The following is a 12,801-nucleotide window of genomic DNA, read 5'->3' as shown; positions in this document are numbered from 1 at the left end:
GTCTTATGCACTGGAATAGAATTTTATTGGAACCTTAGAAACCCTAATGACCTAATGAAACCTTAAAAACCCTAAAAGACCTAATGAGACCTTGAAGGACTGAATTTCAAGATGACATGACTGATGTGATGGCATGATGTCATTAAATTTATGGACAATGGATAATCAACAAGGTTGAAATGAGCCAATAAGGGGTAAATTTCTAAAAAGAGTAAAGGAAACCCTAATTCAACCTTCAGTGACCAAATTTTTGCATGACGACCTAGTGGAATGACAAAAATTTCTGAATGGGACCCTAATATGATATGAAAAGTGGAATTTTGATCACTGATGGCATTATGAAAATACTGACACCAATAGATAAGATAGCCTCCCCTAAGACACAGTAAGGTACAAGTTTTCTTATGTTATATATTTGGTGCTTCACTGTTTGATTATATCGTCTAGTTGATTTATTTAACACGGTATGTTGCAAGTAGGTTGAATGTTTGATGAATTGCATAATATGAGTATGTGTTCAAATGATATTGTTTTAAGATGATTGTGCTAATACATATGAGTTGAGATAGCTAGCATGTACTTGAGTATGATAGGTGATAGTTGTAGCATAATGTATTATGACTGATGACTATGGATTATGACATGATTGTTAGTCCTGGTAAAGGTTGATTTCAAATTGATAGATATGATTGTCTTGATATGTGGAACATGTGGTTGATATTTGTGAGCAGTTGCAGGAAACATGCTTGGTATTAGTGTGACAAGGTAATAGTTGATGTGTTTATATAACTAATAGTTGAGTGATGCGACAACGCATAGTAAGCCTTGATTGCAACAAGGAAAAAGGTAAAGAAAGGAATGGGGCAAGAATTTCTTTGGCTATGTTTGGAAACCCTAAATCCAAACGAATGGCTGCTTTGCATATAGGGAGTCTTCTAAACCTTTATTTTGTTGACATTATGTGGATATGTGTTAGACTCATGAACATGTACTTGATAGGTATATTAGCTAGTCTCTAGTTACAGGTGGATCTGTCAAGATAATTGGAGTCCCTTGAGAGATGGCGTGGATGTGTTCAATTGCAATGCAACAAGATTGGCACGACAAGATAAGGTAATTGATGTATTGTTATGTTTATTTATGCACTAGCATTATGTGTTTATGGCAGTATAATGCAAGGAGTTGCATGGCAAGAGAGATTTCCATGAACCTTAAAGAAGGCTAAGGTTGAGCTTTCCTTTGGAAGCACTAAGAACCATGGGGATTGAGTGAATGTGTTTGTTGTTAGTCTTTTGCTTTTGGTCTTTTTTTATTGTTGTGCTTGATTTGTGATTTTGTGTGTGTATGGTGCATAGTTATGCCACTTTGTTGTGGTGTCGTATTGTTGTTAGGGGTTTTCATGATATTCTTCTTGTTTGTTTCTTGGGTTGCCTTTTATTTTTTGAGTCTTAGGAATTGGTTGGGAAAGATGAAAGTTAATGGAACTCGGGGAGAGTCATATGGTACCCAATAGGTAAGGTAAGATTCAGATGAAGCTCTGTGCATGAGTAAGCGCAACAGAAGGTAAGACTATGACAGCCGGTTGGACTGGTTGGTCCATAGTGGTAAATGGATGGTGGCAATACAAACATGTGAAAGCTAAATTAAATGGATCTGAGGTGTCAGATGCCTTGGCTGTGTTGGGAACCATTGTTCTCAATGTTGTACATGTTGTACACAGAGAAATTAAGTTCTCTTAACCTAGACCTTATGTTATCTGCTAATTATGTCATGATCATGATTATGTTGATGTTTATATATATATATATGCATGTATGTATGTGTGTCATTGTCTGACATGATGATGATTGTTTTATGTTAATGATTATATATGTATGTATCTATGTCACTGTTTGACAGGGTTGGAAAGGATCATTCTTGTGGAGGAATGATTGCTTACACAAGCGAATGGCATGAAGAAGTTTCTGGTCTTATGAGGAATCAATTGAGAAGAGTAGTCATGACAAATATACAAGGTCAGTATCATATGTTTATGAGTTGATATTATGTGATTATATTATGCCTATGTTATGTTATGACAGGTAATGTTGAGAGATACATCAGTGAAACGAAGCAGTGTGGTTGCGGCATGTTGGGACAAGCATGGATAAGACACTGGGAGCAAGGTTTCTTGGTAGAGACAGTGTGCTTGTGGATGTGAGGTACTATTGTTGTATATGTTGTACATGTTGCATCTATGATGTTGTGTGCATGCGGTGTTGTGTATACATAGCGTGTGTACATGTTGTTTATGCAATGTTATGTACAAGATGGTACATATAGTGTTGTGTGAATATTGCATATGCAGTGCTATGTACATGATGGATATGCAGTGTTGTGTGCATATGGTGTTGTGCACATGTTGGATATGTAGTGTTGTGTACAGATGATGTTATGTACATGTTGGATATGCAATCCTATGTACATATGGTGTTATATGCATGTTGTACACATGGTGCTACGTACATATGGTGTTGTGTGCATTACTTTACAAGTGGTATTGTGAGCATGTGGTGACATGTACATGTGGTGTTGTGTACATGTCGTGCATGTGATGCTATGTACATGTGGTGTGATGCACATGTTGTGCATGTGATGTAGTGTACATTTGGTATTGTGTACACGTTATACAATGGTGCAATGTACATATGGCGTTATGTACACATTGTACAGGTGGTGCTTTATACGTATTGTGCACATGTCATACATGTTGTGTTGAAGGCAAGCGGTACTAAGTGCAAGTATTGCATGGTGTTGTATGCCGTGTGTGATTGTATGTGTGTGAAGCACACTATGTGTATGTGCACATAATTGAGGAGAAGACACTAGGTGTTTGCCTGGTGTGGCAAATGATTTGGAGTGTGTATGTAATAAAGACAAAGGTAGAAGCTAATGATTTATGAAAGGATAAGTATCAACATTTTATTTTAGTTTTATTATGCATGTGATTTATGATTCTGGTCTATGATGATTACATGTGATCTATGATTGGGTTTATGATGATTACATGTGATTTATGATTTTGATGGTTATGTTTTGAGCTAACGTGATGTGATATTTTTATATGTGTCGATTTGGTCAAATATGCTAGTTTGACTTGTTGTGACAGGAAGAGAACAGGATTGCAAATGTACCTTATTGACGAACTACCAATGAGATATGATTGAGGTTATTTCAATTTATTTGAATCTAATGGAAATTATGTGCTTAGAATAGGAATGCATGAACAAGCCCGATTGGGTGGTTGAAATTGACTGCAATAATTGGCAGCAACAACAAAAGAATTGGAATGTAGCAGTATGCTGGTAAAACACTTCAGGAGCAGGGCTGTTGTGGGACACTGGTAACCAATAGTCTCCATTGATTTCCATGAGCATGATATGATTGGTGTGATGGTTTTGAGGCAGGTATATGCCTTGGTTGTTTGATCTTCTGATGCAAGGAAACCTTGCTAAGGGATGAATCACCCGGGATAGGGGATTCCGGGGAACTTGGAAGGTAAGCGACTGCACGAAAGATGGTGACTAGATTTCCCGGGGGACTCTGTAGCAGAGAAGGGAAGGTCGTGAATGTATTTGTTTTGGTCATTAGCATTGCCATATGGAATTAGATGCACATTGAGAGTGCGCCCTAGAACAATGAGTCGGTAATTGCTCACTAAGAGGATAAGTGGCGCAGGATTGTAGTGCTGGACATTGGATGCAACTTTCACTGTGACAGTGGATTTTGGACTTCCTAGGAAGGAGGTGAATCCTAGTATTACTTTGAGGGCGGAGGTGTGATCCTCTGGATTCCCTTGTTGATTGATACAGCCATCATATCCTTTTATTTGTTATTTTAACAAATTTGCATACATGTATATGTGGTTATTGTAAATACTGTAATGCGCTATGTTATAAACCTCTAGTACGCGGTATGGTTGACATGATGTTTTTCTTTTAAGTAGATATTTCATTGAAAATACTGCAACGAGATAAGTTATAAGTTCCATGGCCAGTATGTTTTCTTTTTAGCGGTCTTGCTGAGGTCATGGTGTGGTTTAACATCGAGGGTGGTGTCCCCCAAGGGGGAGGGTTCTGTAATAACCCTGGTGAAAATTTCATGTAACAAAAGTAAATAAAGGCAAAATAAGACCACAGGCAAGGGACACGTATTCTAACCTGCATGTTGGGCAAATATATCCTAGTGAGCATCACTTGACGTGTGTTTTGGCTAAGGAAAATTGGAAAAAACATTACAAGGCAAAAAATAATTTTTGGCACATTTATTGATGAAAATAAAGGAAATTAGGAGAAAAGTAAGGTGAAAGGTCAGAGGTTGCACGTGAGGAGGAAAATGAAGGAAAATAATGGAAAATGAAGAAAATAGAGGCCTCATTAATAAAAAGGCTTATAAGGATCAGTTGGCAAGCTCTTGGCTCAAGTTTGGACAGTGTAAACTTGGTCAAGTTCAAGTTTGAAGCTATCTCATTATTCTCTCTCTCTCACTCTCTTGGTCACATAGATTTTCTTGGAGCACTCTAGTTTGGAGAAAAGGAAAGGAAAAGCAAGCAAGGGACAATGAAAGGAAAGCAGGATCAAGCAACTTCAACAAGAATACTTGCAGGTAGCCTTTTGCATGTGTGATTTTCTGGCTAGTTTGGACATGCATGGCTTTGCATGTTGGTGTATGGTTCTCTTGCTATCGGTGGCATGGTCTTGTTGGGTTATGACTGTGGTTTTCAACCTAGTCTAGACTTTTTTTTTCTGGATTCCATTGTGTGTTGGGATGTTGATCTCGGTTTTGAGCTTTGGAATTATCATATGGATTTCAGAATTCGGGGCGGAGGTGGTCTCAAGGTTCATTCCCAAAGGCCTAGGAATCCCTTGACCGGTTTTGGTGAGATACATGGTAAAGACTGGGGAGCAGTCTCAGTTTAGGGCCTAGTGATCCGGGTTTGGATTGCGGTAAAGCCTGAGAGATAAGGAGACGAAAAATTCCTCAAGGATAATGATGGATTCCAGATGGCATTCCAAGTTCTATTCGGCTGTAATCGAAGCACCAGTTTTGGTGTGATCATGGTTGGATGAGGGTGGAGGTGGCTTAAACTTTGAATTCCCTTTATTGTTCTTGGACTGGTTGTTCTATGAGACCCCACATTCATGCTTGGAATATGGCATGGGGGTGACTAGCTGTAAGAGAGATTTGGTTCAACCATGTCTATGGTCGGGTGGTATGTGGAAGTTCTAAACTTGGTTAGATTTGCCTATGATTAATAAAAGCTAAGTTCTCTTACTTTTGCATTGATTTATATATGGATTTAATGCTTGTCGTATCTCTGATATTTATATGGTTTTATGTTGGTTATAAGCATGGTTGAATGATTGGTTCATGTCATGGTTATTTCATATATCTACTTATAACTGTTAAATGGATGGATGCAAGACCTAATTGATGATGTAGTAGTTCAATGGAAAAGGAGGTGATCCTTCTAGTTATGTTTCATAAGTTGTTTCAATCATTTATGCTCTGTCTTGTATCCTAGACCTATAGGTTGCATTGATGCTAAGTGTTTGACAGAATGTCAGTCTCGATTGGGGATGCTCAAGCCTACTCCTGAGGGTTATTTTTGGTTGATTAGACGATTATCATGTTTTTAATGATTTCTAAAAGTTACAACAAGTTCTGGGCAGAGGCAAGGATTATAGGCTAAAAAAGTGGCTCAAATCCCGGGGTCGTTGGCACAGAACTAGAAATTATGGACCACAGTTGTTGGCAGGCATGCTTGTGACAATGACCTTAGGTTGTTGGTCACTCCCTTGCCCATAGCATGAGAGCAACTGAGGTCTAAAAGCTGCAGAATAGCAATGGGACCGAGGGACTGGTTGTCTGAGTGGCTGACTTGTCTACTGAGGGCTTTGTTGATGATGTTGGACAACTGTATGTGATGTTCCGTCGATTCCACTTCCTTAAGGTGACATAGGAGGTAGAATTTGATCATAGCAGCCACTCTTCTCATGTTTACCCCGGTTGGTATGGTTACTTTGGGTAGACCTGGAAGGGGGTGTTACAATCAAGTCCCAGGGACTTTTTCTTAGGCATTGCTATCACAACTTCCACCACCTTCGCAAATGAAACCTCCCTCACCAGGGCCTCGTTTTGGGCTAGTTGGATGAGACTTGGTATATTAGATGTTATCCTTTCGATTGCTTATATCCAGTTTGGTGTTGGTTCTGCTAAGAGGGAATTCTAATACGAGACCAATTCTTGTTATATATCTGCATGTGCCACCAATATCTTTCCCTCCTCAGATGTTAAGGAGAAGATTCAATTATTATGTTTGTGTTTCACCATTTCCTTGTGGAATAATTTTGTGTTCCTCTCCCCTTCCTTTAACCACCAAACTCTAGATTTATGCTTCCAGAGAACTTACTCTCACTTCCTCCATGCCTCAAGTTAATTGATTAATTGTCCCTATTCTAGAATAGGGTCCTTTGTGTGACCTTCTAAGATGATTTTTTGTTTCACCTGCTACATATGAGATTCCAACACTTGCTTCTCCTCGACAATATGGGCAGATTCCATTTTGTTCCAAACTTAAGTTTTTTTTTTTTGAATTCCTTTAGCTTCATTTGGAATGTGTGCATGCAATTTATTCCTTGAAAATAAATTGCTTCCCACCATTCTTTGGATTTTGTAACCATTCTTTGGCTTTTGTGAGAAAATTAGGGTCTTGTAACCATAGGCTTTCAAATATGAAGGGGTGATTTATGGGGCATTGCTTTAAGATCTAGCTCCAAAAGAATACACCAATGATCAGAGCTAGTACTCAAAAGTATGGAGGCTTCAACAAAGATATCCCACTCCAAGAGGTCTTCCAAGACAATGAGTTTATCCGATCTACTGGCAATTTTATGTTTACCTCTGTGGCAACTGTTCCAGGTAAAATTTCCATTCACCATTGGTATATCAGTTGCTTGAAGTTGTTGTAGGAGATCTTTAAATTGTTGGGGTTTTGGTTCCAGTCTTTTGATCCCTCCTTTCTTCTCCTCCAGATATTTAATGAGGTTAAAGTTTCCCCCTAAGATCCACAATTCTTCTTGATGATGTCAGATGCACATGGAATGTGGACAACCAAATAAGGTAAAGCGTGAATACATTTTCTATTAACAAATGATATACCTTTATAATACATGGGAGTGACCATTGGATTCCATATTCCAAGGTCTCTTGGACTCACTTTGACGGTTTATCTTCCACACCATAACCCTTAGAGGATTAGGTGTCCAACATTCCCCCCGTTAATCCGAAGGGTTATATATGAGTCCAGGAAGAGAGTTATAATACAAAACGTGCAAAAATGCATGGCAACACTAGGCTAAATGTGCTCTCTGAAATGTTGGTATAAAGGGAGGTGGCTTAAGGATGACCACCAACACTGGAACGCTTAGTGCAGTTCCCGGAACTCTTCCAGGTCTGGCAAGAAGCTGAGATCTTCTACTAGAGGAAGTGCTCCTGATGTTTTGAAGAAGGAAACCTTCAACCTTAAAAGGGAGGTCTCAATTTGTGATGTTTTAAGGATGACCAACAACTCTAGAATGATTAATGAAATTCCTGGAACTCTTCCAAAACTGGTAAGAAGCTGAAGTCTTCTGCTAGAGGAAGTGTCCCTAATTCTTTGAAGAGGCATCACCAACTGAGGGCACGATCAGGGGCATATTTTTCTTTGGCTACAACTCTGAATCTAGTATGGCAGGTTGTGGCTTAGGCTTGCTTGATGTGGCTTTGAAGTTTGTAGATGACCATCATTTCCCCCACTGTCAGATACAAGGTGAGATGATGGAGAAAACTCAACTCCACGATTGTTCAATACTCTAGAACAAGTTCTAACATATGACTGAAATATCTTCTTGGTTGTTGAAACCCATTGCCAAGAAGCGATCCATCAAAGATGAATCTTTGTTCTTGCAGTAGGCTTGTTTTTGAAGCATCTGTTTGAAGAATGAGTGGTTTTATGATAGTGCTTACATGGATGAAGATCAAAACAGTGATCTTTCACATGGCCAACTCTGTCATAATGTTGGCATTTAACATTCTATTGTTGTTGTTGTGGAAAAGGAACAAAATCTGAAACAGCTGAAGGTGAACTGTCATGAAGAAATCCAGCACTCTGAAACTGGATGGGCTTTGAGTAATCTGGAATATGAAAGGAAACCTCCTTATCATATCCAAGACCTGTTTTGTGCTTGTTATGGACAAGCTCTTCCCAAGGTCTGATGACTGACTTGGGAAGTGCAGGCTAAATTTCTGCGTCTGCATGTACAATTTCTCCTGAGAGGGGCTCAATGATCTGGTTAATTTCTGGTTGTTGATGGAAGTGTGCCTCAAGCAAAGAATTGTCATGAATAAAGACAAGTTCAGAATCATGACTATACTTTTGTAACTCCTCTTGCTGTAATTGGGATTCAAGTTGCAAAAACTCTATCTTTTCATATGTATTTTGCAGACATGTTTGAATATCACAAAGAGTGCTCTTTTTTATTTTCACGGTATCATGATCAGTGAAATGTACTAGAGTTTTCAAGAACTCTAATACTTCATCAACTTTGGCCATTTTCCAATAGTTTAAATTACTGGATCTGAATGTGCTCTCAAAAGCAAATAAAAGAGTACCCCCTTTACTAAAGGAAGATGTATTGGAATATTACACCAGGGCCAAGAGTATCAACACCAAATGTAAGTGTAGTGTTGAATATAAATATTAGGAGCAACAAACTGTTATCCTTTTCAGACTGAATAATAGCAAAAAAACTTATCAATCCATAACATATGCAATTATCTTGCACTCCACTTCTTCAAAACAAATTGCAATAAAAATTACAAAGATTTTAGTGGAAAAGAGTATATCAAGAGAAGGCTTTGGTGCTTAAAAGACCCTGTAATATGACATATGGTCGCAAACGATTACTATTGGAAAAGAGCTCTTGAAAAGCAACAATGTTGGCCAATATCCTTGCAATGTTGGTGAATAATTGTTGAACCACTTGTCCCTTTTGACCACTAAATGCGGAAGGTATAGTAGCATGCTCAAATGATATCCTTAATAGAGAGAAGAAGACTCAAACTAGGTGCCGAGAATCTAAAAATTTTAATGTACAAACTAGCGAAAAACACATGTAAAAAATATAGAGCAGTGAGTTTGTTATGGGTCACCGTAAATAACTAGGTTTCCTGCTGGATCATGCTCAACAAAATACTCTTCACGAAGAGACCAAAGCACATGGTCTCTTAAATACTCTTGAGAATTTATGTAGTCATGTTGATGCAGAATGCCAATTTGAGTTGCCTTCAAACGAGTGTGTTGAGTTGCCTTCATATCACTGCTTAGGGTTTTGACACTGGATTAGTTCCACAAAAGGGAGCCGCACACAAAATTGCAACATGGAAATAGTTTATGGAGCAAAAAATCCAATTAAAAATCTTGTAGGTCTCCCATGGCCACAGGAAGTATAACTCTGTTCACTCATTCGCATTTCAGCAGAACCCTCATATAGAGAGTATGAGCCCAATAAATTTCTTTAATGCACAAGTGAATCAACAAATATAATCCAACAAACAACGTTGGATATTTGGGCAACCAATACGACATACAAACAAATGTGCATATAACTAAATGTGCAAACTAACATATAACCAAACTCACGATCTTCATCATATACATCCTTGCACAATTTGGAGCCAATTCAACACCTAAGCACAGATTCTAAGCTTCAATCAACGATTTTCAATGAATTTGACATACCAAGACATAACAAGACGACCATCGAGACTCTTCCAATGCCTTCTTGAATTCCTTCATCTGCAGCTTAAGTGACATTGCATTTAGCAACATTCCTCCTCCATTTCTTCCTTCGTATCTATCTATGTTGCTTTGGAAGCAAATTTTAACGATAGAAAATGAAAGTTTGCACAGAGCAGAAAACAATCAGAATGAATAGAATACTAAGCATTCCCACTCTACTATCTTGCTCTCATGTTATAATAGCTTCTCTCGCAAGAATTTGTTCCTTTTGAAGAGTAGGAGCAAGGTGATGGCGGGAATCGATGGTGTGTTGAGCACTAGTATCGGCTCCAACGTGGGTTAGTGCCTTCGTGCCTTGTGTGGGCGCAAACCTTGGTGGATTATGACTACCGATGGGTTATGCTTTCTGCACATCGACCCCTTGCAGTTCAACCCATGACAACACCAAAGTCGACTCCTTTCGGCCCTCCTATGCGCAATGAGTCTGGGAAGCTAACTAGAGGATAATTAGAAACTATATGCACCAATACGACCACACTTGTTGGTTCGAAACACATTGGCCAAAAAATTCTCTCATGTGATTTCTACCAAAAGACTTTGTTTAATTTATATGCACCAAGCAGAAGCAAGTTGTTCCATCTTTAGTTATATATATGCACAAATAGTCAAAAAGACAATAAATCAGGATAGCTTTGGACAGAGGATATAAGGAAGTGAAACTGTATGCAGCAACGCGATCAATGATTCACAATAATCATGGGGATAACCACATTGTTGAAGAACCAATGCAACAACAACAGGGCTCAGCCTTCTTCCCGCTTGGTACCAGTAGCCTTCTCCGTTGAAGGCCACTTAACTGGTTTCAACTTGTTGTTGCCGCTGTCACAATGTCTTATAGGACGTTGGAGGGTTTCAACTTATGGACGATTTTGCACCCCTGAAGACTTGGACAACAAGTGAGGAGACACTACTATTCTTTTCGAAGGCTATGACTACGAGCACTGGCTTATTACAATGGAATTTCTTGATCCTCAACCTACTTGCGAGGAAAATATTGATACGTTTATAAAACCCTGGCGAAGGGGAAGTGAAGAGGAAGCTAAAAAAGGATCTATGCTTTGTCTACAACAACCTATACAGGGTTTCAGGCTCAGATATCAGAGGAACTCTCTAAAAAAGTGAAGGGCCTGCCGGGCGTTGTCTGGGTGTTACCTGATTCATATATTGATCTTATAAATAAGGAGTATGGAGGAGATAAGTACATCAATGGGGTAATTATACCAGACACTCAGGTATATAATAACATGTCTAGTGGAAGGTACAATGACAGTTGCAGGAACGAGTCAGTGCCAAGCCGTCAAAGAGCAAAAGTGCCCAGGTGCAGCAGAGAAGCATTAGAATATTTCTATAAATAGGGAGATGGCAGACAAATTCTGGAAAGAATGTAGCGCTGACAATATTTGGAAATGCCCATGCCTAACCTACGCTCTGATACCATGTCAGATGCACATGGAATGTCGATAGTCAAATAAGGTAAAGCATGAATACATTTTCTATTAACAAATTATATACATTTATAATACATGGGAGTGACCATTGGATTCCATATTCCAAGGTCTCTTAGACTCCCTTTGATGGTTTATCTTCCACACCATAACCCTTAGAGGATTAGGTGTCCAACATATGGATGCTCAGTGGTATTTATGTTTGTGATGAACTCTAGATTATATAAATTTATATGGGGGTTGGAGACCACTGTTAGACAACATATTTCCTTGGATCCCACACATTGAAATTGACTAGAAAGGATTTAAGGCAGAATGATCCAATTGTAGGAGATTTCTCAAGAGTTCTAGAGTATTGCTAGTCCCCCTTGCGCTTCCTCTAGCGTCGATGGAAATAATATCGTATCCCTGCCAGCATTAGGGGGCTATTACATTAATTCTTTCACTGGAGATCTTGGTCTCTTGTATCATAATGACTGATGGAATCTCCTTTCAAATCCTTTCCTTAAGAATTCATTGGGTTCCCTTGTTAATAAGGTTGCAGATATTCCAAGTTATATTTTTCATTGTGAAAGTTGTTTTGATGAGGTAAACACTCCAACAACAATGTAGCCTACCTTGTATTGACTAGGTTCTCTCCCATTATTTGTATTGAAGCTTTGCTTGTATTTCTTCCCCTTTTTTAAAACTCTAAATTTGCTAGACTTTCCATTTTGTATTGTAAGTATGGATTCCCAAGCTTCGACTGGTTGACCTCATCTCTGCCATTGATTCTTGCAATTGGTCTTTTACCCTAAGATATATTTGGTGGTACTGGAGCTTTTGGTCTTCAAGAATATTGTTTGGATCTTTATTTTTCTACTCCTCAATCAATTTTAGCAAGGTTTGCTCATCCTTGTTTAAAATTCTATTTACTTTTCCACTTTCATTCTTGGCACATTTGGCATGGGTTCCTCATCCTAAGTAGGTGTCTCCTGTAGGGTTTTTGGTGTCTTCCTCTTCGATGTACTTTTGGCTGCATGTCCTCCATGTTGGATTCAAAGTTCATGATACCCTCTGGAAGTTCTATTTCTTCATCCTGATCTTTAAGTGTTGAATATTATAGAAGTTTGGATGGGGGTTGTCTCTTAGTTGGCTAGAGGGATCCTTTGGTTGTGTCTCCTAGGTGTTTCTATCCTGAATCCCTTTGAGTCAACAGGTTGAGGTTCAGGCTTAGTCTCCTCCTGGTGTAGAGGGCAATATCGGTACAGGTGACCATATTCATGACATCATTGACAATGGAAAGGGACATGGTCATAATCCAGGGTTTGATTCCACACTTCGTCTCGATATGTGATCTCAATAGATTTAGGAAGAGGCTGGGATATATTCATGTAAACACAGATTCATGCACATTGCATAGGAAGTGTGTCACCCTCTTCTTGTGACCTTTAAGAATTTTACAAAGGATCTTGTCGTATTTTTGATTCCTTTTAG

This window comes from Pinus tabuliformis, chromosome 4_1 (genome assembly GCF_031772625.1).
Source record: "Pinus tabuliformis cultivar Carrire ecotype Pingquan chromosome 4_1, CPIR1, whole genome shotgun sequence".
Classification (NCBI taxonomy): domain Eukaryota; kingdom Viridiplantae; phylum Streptophyta; class Pinopsida; order Pinales; family Pinaceae; genus Pinus; species Pinus tabuliformis.
This window is presented reverse-complemented; position numbering follows the sequence as displayed.